Below are 11,973 nucleotides of genomic sequence, written 5' to 3'. Positions count from 1 at the left end.
ATTGCTGTCATGCAAGAAAGGTCTGGTAGATCATCATTGTTTTTTCCCTGGTGAAGTGGGAGTTTCCATATCTAGTGATTGTGAACACATTGAAAACAAGGACTTTAACTTCATACTTTTCACAATTCTTGACACACTAATATATGCTTAACTGAATTGAGATATACTTCTTCTCATTCAAAACATTTCCATGTGCTCCAGGTTGAAAATATTATCTTGTTGCAGATAGCCACTATTAGTCTAATGAATCTATGTATTAGTCATCTACTGCTGTGTAAAAAATTATCTTAAGATTTAGAAGCTGAAAACAACAAACATTTATCTCAGTATTTTCTTTGGGGCAGGAATCTGGGAGCAGTATAGCTGAGTGGTTCCTACTGAGGGCCTCTCATGAGGCTACAGTTAAGCATTCAGCATGGCTGTAGTCTCTGGTGGTCTGCATGGAACTGAAGGATCTGCCTTCAAGTTCACTCCTGTGGGTCCTGGGAGGAGGATTTAGTTCTTCACTACATGAAACCTTCTATGAGTCTGCTCACATCATGGCTTCCTCTAAAGTGAGTGTTCAGAAGGAGAGAGAGAGAGAGAAAGAAAAAGAGAGAGAATGAATGCACATAGCTACATACCAAAGTATTTTTTTTTCTTTTTAAAATATGGAACGCTTCAAGAATTTGCATGTCATCCTTGTGCAGGGGCCATGCTAATCTTCTCTGTATCGTTCCAATTTTAGTATATGTGCTGCCGAAGTGAGCACATACCAAAATATTTTTATAACTTAATCTCAAAAGGGACAACCCCATTCCTTCTGCTGTATTCTATTCTCTAAAAGCAAATCACCAAGTCCCGTCCACATTTAAAGGGAAAGAATTAAGATTCATCTCTTGAGAGGTGAAGTATCCAAGGATATGTGAACACAGTTTTAAAATTATCAGAATAGAAACAGCTATATTGTTGACAGCTATATAATCTTTAAGTTATATATTTTTAAATTATTTATTATGTAAGTAATGTGTAAATGCATTCTCCAAATAGAAAATCCAAAACATTACCTATGACCAGACTTCTCTTTTATAGTTCCCCTGACATTGTACTTGTCATCTGTGAAGCTCTGAGCTACCCTTTGCTATGTTACCACTATATATCTTTCTAGATGTTTCACTATGATTGAATGCTCAGACAATATCCATGCTGCATGTACTCGTGTATTTATACACATATGAGGTCAACAGTTAAGTTTGTGAGTTCATCCTAGAGAAAGTGCTACATAACTCTTTGCTGAATATCACTATGATCACTTTTGAGGTACTCCAAGGTTAAGGGTCAATGTATGGTGAGGGCCTTCTTGCTTGTGGGGAACTTCTGCAGAGTTCTGAGGTGGTGCAGGGTGTCATATGGCCAGAGGGGCTCATTGAGAGCCAAAGTGGTTTTTTAACTGGCCCACTCTTGTGATAATGAACCTACTCCTCATAAAAACTCATTAATCCATTTTTTCATGAATAGGTTAATTCTCATGACTTTATAACCTCTTAAAGTTCCCACCACTTAATGCTGTTACACTGGGAATTAAGTTCAAACAGGAGTGTTGGAGGAATGAACATTCAAACCATGGCACATATCCTCATAATTTCCTGCTCATGCATCCACAGGTCAGCCAAAATAGACTAACCTAGGTTGGACTCTACTGCAGTAGAGTGCACAATGGCTCCTGAGACTTTCATCCTCCTAGGACCAGAGGACAACTAAAGCGTGTTCTTCTTACAACATACAATATGACTAGCCCAACTGTGAAAGCACATTTCAAGCCTTGTTTGAGTCAGGAGTGTTAACATCCCATTAGCAAGCAAGTCACATGACCACACTCAAAGTCAAGACAGAATCGTACAACCCTTGGACCCCAGGCCATGGCATAGGGGTGGATTAGGGGCAGGATTGGGAGCAATAAGTCAATCTCCCCGTGAAGAAAGTTCTGAGTTGGGAGTACAAACATCTGGGTCCTAATCTTGCCCTATACCACCTTAAGCAGATCAGCTCATCTCTCTGGGTCTTAGTTTATACTAAAGGGGAGAGTGAAGGTCCCTCTCTGGGAGGTTATACTAAATTTGCTTCAGCCTTGAAAATAATCACAGAATATCTTCTATGAGCAAGAGACTACTTGGTGTGGAATCAAAAATGAGTATTCACTTGTTATCAGGACAAACGATTTATGGAAATAAACAAAAAACACACACCTGAGAGGAAACTGAAGCCATTTATTCAGAGTTTTCTATACCAAGGAGTCATCCACCATCACTTGTATTTGGTAGAGACTCAAAGTTAGGAAGGAGAATGGAAAAGTTTTATAATGAAAAACAGGGAAAGTGTCAGGGGTGCTTTAATAGAAGTTTTTTGGCACAAGGAAGCCAGAGTCAGGCAAACTGGAAGCAGGGCAATCGCCTGGGAGTGGTTCAGGGAACATATTTGGCTTTCTCTAGTTTGTCCTGATTTGGAAGAGGAAGGCAAAAATTAGGGATCTGGCAGTTACTGACCAAGTCCTGGCCATTCTGGGCTGTTTGCTACAATGATTGTGGCTCAGCGTTATGTTGTCATAAATGGTCTGGCCATTGGCTGTTTTGTATATTTAGTCTGTCAGCTTTAAGACTGCATATTACTCACTTTTTTATGGAGGCTTGAAAACCATTTGTTCTTTCACAGTTATGGTGGTCAGAAGTCCAAAGTCAGTTCCTCTGGGTTGAAATCAACTTGTCTGCAGGGCCATGCTCCCTCTGGAGGCTCAGAGGAGAAGCCACTCCTTGTCTCTTCCAGCTACCACTCCTTAGCTTGTGGTGACATCACTCCTGTCTCTGCCACCACGATCCCATTGCCTCCTCTTCTACCTATGTCTCTGATTTCCCTCTGCCCTTGTGATGGCACTCAGGGTCTGTTTTAGTGCTTCTGGCTTTTGTAACAAAATACTACAGACTGGGTGGCTTTAAAAACAGACATTTATTCCTCATAGTTCTGAAGGGTGGGAAGGGCCAGCTCAGAGTGCCAGCATAGCCAGGCTCTGACCAAGGGTCCCATTGCTGGTTGGCCTCCTCACTGTGACCTCCCAAGGCAAAGATAGAGAGCTCTGCTCGCTTCCTCTTCTTATAAGAACACTAATATCATCACATGGGCCCTATCCTCACAACTTCAACTAAATCTAATCTCTTCCCAAAGGCCCCTCTTCCAAATACCATCATGTTGGGTGTTTGGGCTTCAACATATGAACTTGGAGGGGACACAGACATTCAGTCCATAGCAGGCCCCATCAGATAGTCCAGGAAAATCTCCTCCCATCAATGTCATTAATTTATTCACATGTGAGAAAACTCTACCATGTAAGGTAGCATTCTTGGATTCCAGGGATTAGGATGTGCCCTTGTGAGCCATTATCAGCCTACCATAGGGTTCTTAAGTCCTAGTCCAGTGGTTCTCCAATGTGTTCCCTTGACCATCAGCCTCACCATTACCTGGAAGCTTGTGAAAAATGAAAAATTAGATTTCCATTTGACCCAGACTTACTTAAACAGAAATTCCTGGGTGAGGACCAGCAGTCTGTTTTAACAAGTCCTCAAGGTGGTTCGGATGCATGATGCAGTTTAATAAGTATTGCTCTCACCTAGTTTTCTTTTCTCAGTATTGTGGTACTCAGTCTAATGTACCCGTTTATAAATATTTTTCTTCTGAGTTCATTCAGAGATTCTCAGCTATTTCTCAACTCAGTCTCTGCCTCCATGCCATCTCTGATGGATGGGTAAATGCCTGGAATGTTTGTTTAAAAGAAACAGTACCGTGATTGATTAACAAGGTCTGTCATGGCAGGGGAGGGACAAGATGCCACCAGCCCTACCTTAGCCTCTAGCTCCTTGGGGTAAGTTGTGATTAAAAAAAAAAAAAAAAAAAGTCACACGCTTCGCATTTTCTTTAAGACTGCATGGCAAGTGGAGGTACTTGGTTTGTACTATTTTATGTTGTGTTTGAATTCTTTGTAATTTTAGATTTTGTATTAACCATAAATGTCTACATGAGTAAAACAAAACAAAACAAAAACCCAAAAAGAACTTACTTTTTTTTTTTTTTTAAGCCAAAGCTGCAAATGGTTCTGTGTTGATGGAAAGCTTTTTATTTTTATTTGGCAACTAGACCTGGAAGGCTGGGCTTGAATTTATTCCCCTCCCAGGAGGCTACCCCAGAGCCCTATTCCACACCCACAGAGGACTCTGTGGTTACTTTTCATAAGCTGCCATAATTTTCAAAGCCCAAAGGGCTCATAATCAGATTTGGGAAAGCTGCTCTATTTGTAAGCATCTGAGCCCGCCTTTCAGGAGATTTTTCCCTGAAGGGAGTGATGACTGACAGCAAAGACATCCTTTTTTTTTCCCACTTGGGGATAATCCTTTGTTTAGCGAGTATTCATTGTTGCAGAGGAAGTTTACTTAGCTTCTGATCCCACCAGACTGATTCAGCAACCACCCTAACAACCCCCAGCCCTACCCAACACCTCCACACACAAGAGCAGACTTCTGAGAAGGGGGGCGTGCTGAGGAAAGCATGTTGACACGTATTTTTACTTTTAGGCAGACTGTTTTCTCTTCAGGCTTATGGATTTTGACCTTCTACTTGCAAGCTCAGTATCACACAAGTGGGAACTGTTTTCCTCTAGGGTTATGCAAAAGAAACTGTTCTGCAAAGATAATACAGGCAGGAAGGAGCCCGAACCACACATCATATTCTTACCACCACATCTCTGCCTCAGGAAAGGCCCAAATAACTAAAATATGACTTCTATTTTTTTTTATTTCTGATTTATATGAGAGTTCAAATGTTTGGGTTATACTGTTTTCAATTCCAAGGTAAAGTTCAAGTTCTAGTTGAACCCTTAACTCAGTGAGTGTGCTGAACACCCCCACTTAGTGCACTTCAGGTGAGATCCTGCCAATCACCCTCCCTCTTCCCCTGTCCCTTCTTCCTCCTCTTCCCTTTCCCTTGCTGGACTACATTTGTGTTTTATCCTTTGTGTGGGCATCTAGTCATTTATATATTAGTATTGAGTACTTGGATTTTTTTTTCCATTCTTGAGATAACTTACTAAAAAGAATGTGTTTCAACTCTATCCAGGTGAACTTAGCTTACATCAGAAAATATAGCTTCTAAATCACATTCAGCTTTTTTTTTTTTTGAGACAGAGTCTCGCTTTGTCACCCCTGGTAGAGTGCCTTGGCATCACAGCTCACAGCAACTTCAAACTCCTGGGCTAAAGCGATTCTCTTGCCTCAGCCTCACAAGTAGCTGGGACTACAATACCCAGCTACATTCAAATTTTTAATATTAATCAAGTGAGTCTTCACTATGGCTTCTCTTCTGAATCTTTTAAATTGTCATAACATTTCCTTGCTTAAGCTTCTTCAAGGACATTTTTTTCACTATAGCCACTAATTCCTCTTGCCTAATCATTGTGTCAGTTCTTGCCTTTCATTGCTTCTTCAATTTCCAGTGTTCCTTGATTCCTGTTAAAGAACATGCTTTCTCAAAAGACAAAAATTCTACTGATCTATCATTAATATTTTATAAGAAAATAATAATATTGATTGTAGCTAATGTTTATTGAGCACTTACTCTACATCTCATAGTCTTCTGAGAGTTTTCTACATAGTAACTCCTTATTTAATCTTTGTAACAACCCTATCTAGTCAGTAGTATTATAAGCTGCATTTAAGTATTAGAATACTAGGACTCAGTGGGGTTAAGAAACTTGCCCAGTGTCACAATGGAATGGTTCATTTTTCCAATTATGTTTAGCAGTTTACTCTCAGTCTATGGATTTTTGTTCAGCAAAAAGGGTCTTATTTCTAGGAGACTGTTTAGGGATAGTAGATCAATCTTTGGTCTTGAAAGAAAGCTTCTTCATTGTGATGATTATTGCTAACCTGGCAGTGGTCTTGAATCCTTGGACTTGATCTTATTAAATATCATGCTCCAAACAGCTAAGTTAACTGGCCAGCCAAAGGTCATATATTTGCAAAAGGGAAAACAAACTATTTTCACCTCTAGCTAGTGTGGGTTTCATCCACCAAATCCTCTTTCTTTTTTCATGGCTCAAGAGCTCATATAGTATTTTCCCCTGATTAGCATCATTTCTCCAAAGTCTATCCCCTGCCATCATTCAGGACAGAGAGCCCTTTTAACTGTGCAGTTCTGCCCTGTTGACTTTGAAGGTGCCATCAACGCTGTTTTCTTTGCATCTGTCCCTGGTACATGCTTCTTCCATAGAGACAAATGTCTTAATAATTGATGGATTTTTAATAATTTGCCGAGACTCCTAGATAGAATCCTATATATTCAATTCACAAATAAAAATACATGGTTGATTTTTATTTCAAATACATTTTTAGATTTCAAAATTATTTAACTTCAAGAGGGTAAAAAAATCACCATATTTGAGTCATCCAAGTAACATTGCACAAGCTGTTATTGAGGATTATTATTGGATGTTAAGATGTGTTTGTTTTTTCTTTTCTGCTTTGGAATCCAAGTATCTCAGAGAGAGAAGTATGACTCACCTTCCCTTGGGGAATGTATTTTGGCTTTTCTGGTCTTTAACTCACCTCCAGATGTTGGTAAGATCCCAGGCAGGGCTGAGCCTCTGGGATCATACTCTTCAGATACTGTAATTCTAGATTAGCAAATGCTGTTGTGTTATGTCATTGTTGGACATATTTCTGACTACAGGAAGGAAACCAGAGAGAATAATAATAATTTCCTGTACAGAGGATGGTGCTGAATTTTGGATGTAGTCAACAGGTGTGGGAACATCTGTAGCTATCCAGCAGTGCTATCCTGAATAGTGCTTTATAAACATAATTGATTCCACTTTTAACTGATTTGACTATTTTGATGGAAAAGAGTTATATCATAGGAATAAACTACTGTCTTTGGTGAATTCTGTAACCAGAAATGTTTTGTCTTGAGGAAATACTTCTAAAATTACCAATTTAAAAAGCATCCAGAAAATTATTTTTTGGTCAGTTTCTTAAGTTTTATGGAAAAATTAGGTATATTTTGGAAAAATTCTTGCTTATGTTTAAGGAGATAAAGCTTACTCTCTTTATTCTTTAGGTATATTGAGAAGAATGCAATGATGTCCAAAATAGACTGTTGTTAAATTAAATTTGTAAGATGCTGTTGATTTGGTCTGAACTCCTGCCCAGGCCGAAACCAACCCAAAACAAAATGGAGTCTATCCCCAAACTAAGTTGTTTATCTGACTGTCCCAGAAATCAGGAGAGAGAGGTAATAGCCAAATCCCTGAACAAGCTTGTTTTAGCTGTCACAATAAGGAAGTGCCTCTGCTTTAACCTTTGCAAGGACAGTAAAGTAGAAATGACCAGTTTGCTTTTTGTTCCTTGTTTCTGTTTTCTTCAGCTTTTTTTCAGTCCATTCAGATAGTCCCTAGGTTACAAAGGAGATAGGTTCTATAGGTTTGTTCTTAAGCTAAATTTGTATGTAATTTGGAACAGGTACATTTATTTATTACCTGTAATAGCCTCAATTCATAAGTACGAGTTGAATGTCCGTGGGATGTTTGTAACTTGGGGGCTGTATATACTTATTGCCCACATTGTAGAATAGAATTCTCTGAACCTCTATTTGGTTCTAAGGGTTGCCTGAATTGAGAATCATTCTTTGCTCAAATAAAATTATTAGATTTTTTTTGCCTGGGTTTTGATAAATCAGCGTCTATGAAAAGTAGGACGTGATTTATAGTCAGTGTGACCAGGGACTTCAACGTGAAGGTGGGAACTACCAGAAAATCAATGAATTATGTTTTTCTTTAGCTTTCTTTGGGAAGGGGCAGGAGGGGAAAGCTAGTTACTAAGTTGGTCTAAGTAAAATATGCTTTCATGAGGACTAGAAATAAAAATCACTTTCATTCCAGCAGTCAGCTTTCTTTCATACCTGCTATCCAGAAGAGGCAAACCTCGACTCAAACTCTTTGTTTCAAAGGTTTTTGTCACATTTTTGGACTTAGGAAGGAATTACAAATGTTTGATTTGAATTCCACACCCACAGCTAGACAAGCATGTGAGTTGGGCGAGAGCAGAGCCCTTGTCAGTCACAACGCTGCCGGGCGCTCACTCTGGCGTTGCTGTTTCTCTTCTCTCCCTGTATACACAGGCTTGCTTTCCAATTAGAACTTGAGTCATCTCCAGAAAGTTACCAAAATAAACTCACTATCTGTGAGCTCATAGGAAAATATCACCCAGGTGTTCCTGCAAGTGGAGGTCATGATCTTTAGCCTTCTCTCTCACTTATCCTTCCTACAAATCTCAAGAAAGACCTCTCTAAATGAAGCTATTGCCTTTAAGTGTCCTTAGGAATTTGAACAGATTGAAACTGCCTGAAGCCATGGGGTTTACTGAAAGGCTTAAAAAACAGGCATTTCAAAGAGCAGAGGAGGGAGCAGGGGAGGGAGACCGCCTCCAAAATGGCCCAACTGTTCTTTGGTTCACAATAGGCAATGGATATATATTTTACTGGGTGTTGAGGAACCGGCTTGGTAGCTGAGAGGTAGATGCTACTAATTATGTGTATGTGCAGTACAATTCTATCTGTTGAGAACAGATATCTGTTGAGAACATCATATATATGAAGGTATGCATCTCTGTATATGCATTGCATTTATTTATAAAGTATATACATATCTTACAGTATTAATATACTATGATATTACAATACACATTGAAATAGAATAGTTAGAAAGATAAAATGAAGAATAAAAATAAATACGAGTTCTATTTTCTTTCCATATGCCACTATGTACTCCTGGGGTATCCTCACCCTACTTTGGGGTCCAATGCTCTGGAGAACGTAGTAAAACCTATAGCTTTCTAATGTCCTCCAATCTAGCCAGGGTGAGTAAAACAAACCCTCCTGTGTGTGGAGTTGCAGGAGCCTGGAACTGGGCAGGGGTACACAGGGTTTTGATTTGGCTTTCTAACTAACACAGAACTACAACTTCATTTGTTTTCAATTTTGTTTTGTCAAAGAAAAACAAAAAGAGTTGAACTTATTTAATTTACTCTGAGGTTCTTTGCAACTCAAATAATTTATCTATTTTGTGTCCTCTGGGAAAAATACCTGATCTGAGGAGGCTGGAGAGGGTGGTAGAGCTCTGGTCCTCAAACTTTTTGGTACTAGGGACAGGTTTCATGGAAGACAGTTTTTCCATGAATGGGTGTGGGGGGAATCTGGCAGGCAGTGGAGCTCAGGCAGAGATGAGAGCAATCAGGAGTGGCTGTAAATACAGAGAAAGGTTCACTCACTTGCTCACCACTCCCCTCCCTGGTGTGTGGCCTGGTTCCTAACAGGCCAGGGACTGGTACCAGTCTGCAGCCCAGGGATTGGGACCACAGTAGAATCATTATTGGGAAAAGGTGGGATTCTAAGAATCAGGCAGAGGAAAGAGGGGTTCCTGACTGATGTGGGGGTGGCTCTCAGGGAAGGACTGACTCAGGAAAGAAAGTGGCAGGGATGGGAAACTAGAAGGTGGAATAGTTGGGGGGGCATCGGGAGGGGAGGGCAGGCATGTCTTTGAATAGGTAAAGACATAAAGGGTTGGATGGTTAATTTTATGTGTCAACTTGGCCAGGCCGAAGTGCCCGGATATTTGGTTAAACATTCTAGATGTTTCTTTGTGTGATATTAAAATTTAAATCAGTGGACTTTAAGTAAGGCAGATTACCCATAATTATGTGAGTGGACCTCATCCAATCACTGGTAAGCTTTAATAGAACAGAGACTAGATGCCACCAAACAAGAAGAGATTCAGTCAGTAGACTGCCTTTGGACCAGAACTTCAACTCTTCCCTAAGTCTGTAGCCTGCTGCCCTACCTTATCAAATTTTGGACCCTCCAAACCTCTACAGCTGCACAACTGCAATTCCTTAAAATCTCTCTCTCTCTCCATACATCTTATTGATTCCATTCATTACTCTGGAGAATCTTGGCTAATACAAAGAGCTAGATTTTGGAGCCATTCCCTCAAAGTGAAGCAGAATAGTTCAGCTTCATGCTATTGATGGAAAGTAAGTCACTTTAGCAATACAACAATTGTAATTGTTTGGGAAAAATCATATGGTGGTGATATGTAAGATGAACTGAAAGGAAAAAAAGTGTGGAAATCACATAGTAAGCTGGAAGGCTGGTGCATGTATTCATTTATTCTTTCAGTCAATTAAGCATTCAGTCTTGAACATACCATAGTGCATACTTAATACATGTCAGGGTGACAGATGAGAGCAACAGGTAGGCCCTTTGCTTTCATAGAGCTCTCAGAATCCAGTGAACAAGATACATACTGAACAAACACACATTGATACTTAATGAAAAATGTGATGGAAACTATTCACATCACTTATGACTCATAAGATCAAGAACACATTTGTGACTTCATTCCTTGGAAGGAAGAGAAAGGGTGTATTTCAGACACATAGCAAAGGAATGATAACATGGTTTGGAGACAGGTTAGAAATCAAGATCAATGGACTGGAAGAATCAAAGGTGACCCCAATGTATCCAGCCCGGCAGAAACATTCTGAGGTTGAACAATTATATTTTCTAGTGTCATTTGACTTCTGGCCCCTGTATTCCCTCTAATTCATTGGTCTAATCTGGGGGCTTGATTGAATTCCAGTGCAATCCTGTGGCTAGACTGTATCAAAGGTGGGGCTCTGTCCTTCATGTTACCTCACTGCTGGAGTGATTACTGTTTGAAAGTCTTTCTTTTCTGCGATGTTTATATTGATCCATGGCTTAGGTATTGTCAGTCTGACCCATCTGTTACACAGTTCCTTTTACACTTCCTTATCAGTCTTTCTCAGACTGGTTGTGTCAGCCACTGCTGAACATTAAGGGCCACCGAATGGTGACTTTCTAGTTCTGTGGTTCCATCGTATTTATTGGCTAGAATTCCCTCATCAACAATAAGATGAAAAAAACTGTTGAACAAGACAGTTTGAATAAGAAAGGCAGAATGAATTTTGGGTTCTTTCTCTTTATTTACCAGTTTTCAGGATGAGTTGGTTCTCTAGAACCTTGCAGAGGTAACCAGAGTTTCACATACTGTTTTTAGTCTGATGATAAATTTAAGAGTTTTTAACATAATTGACATGTTTCAATCCATTGCAGCTGTTATTCTTTTGGATGCTCAGATTTTTTTTTTTTTCTTTTGCTAGTGGGAGCCACTTCAAGTTGCTCCTGTTTGCTCTGGAATAACCCTGTAGTCTCTGTAGTTTCCTGGATTTCTGGGGGTGACAGAGCGCCTAGGTACCTCTTGGACGTTTTTTGAGCCAGACCTGGAACAAGCCATTTCTCTAAGAAGCACTGCTTGCTACTCATGGTAAAGGATGTTTGGAAACCATAGTCTGGGCATAGAAAGCATATTTAGTAGAGTTTGATTCTATTATATAGACTCTTGGTTAGACCAGGGCATATGTGAAATTTTCAAAGACATCCTGTGTATGTTATTGTATAAACCAAACAGTGATTTGGCATTAGATATCATGGAATCATTAGAAATTTGGCACTTCCTCTATAGATTGTCTAATAAAGATAAGATGGCTATAAAAGTTTATACCTATTTTATAAGGCACACATGAAAATATCTAATTAATTTATCACCACCCATGTGTACTAGGATCCCTATGTGTATATACCAAAGCTTTTCTCATGGAAAGTAGTGATAAAGAATTTTCTGTAAGAAAATCTTTATTAAACTTCTGAGCCCTAAATTACCTCATGTGCTGTTGTAAATTATCAGATAATATACAAAACATTTGTCATGTTGGAGAAGAAGAATTATGAGATAGGGATTATGTTTTCATTTTTCCAATATTTCTAATTTCTTCCCATTCATAAAAGTCACACGATGATAGAAACTCCAAGAAAAGCCACAAG

At 39.4% G+C, this 11,973-nt stretch overlaps 1 non-coding gene across 1 annotated transcript; it reads right to left on the bottom strand.

Annotated features, from left to right (window-relative positions):
• Nucleotides 1-644: 644 nt before the first annotated feature.
• LOC128579974 (U6 spliceosomal RNA) lies at nt 645-751 on the bottom strand. The gene has a single exon (XR_008378340.1). It is a non-coding gene; the product is annotated as a U6 spliceosomal RNA (small nuclear RNA).
• Nucleotides 752-11,973: the final 11,222 nt, after the last annotated feature.

The sequence above is a fragment of the Nycticebus coucang genome, chromosome 2 (assembly GCF_027406575.1).
Source record: "Nycticebus coucang isolate mNycCou1 chromosome 2, mNycCou1.pri, whole genome shotgun sequence".
Classification (NCBI taxonomy): Eukaryota; Metazoa; Chordata; class Mammalia; order Primates; family Lorisidae; genus Nycticebus; species Nycticebus coucang.
The sequence above is the reverse complement of the archived record's forward strand: the minus strand, read 5'-3'. Positions and strand labels throughout refer to the sequence as shown.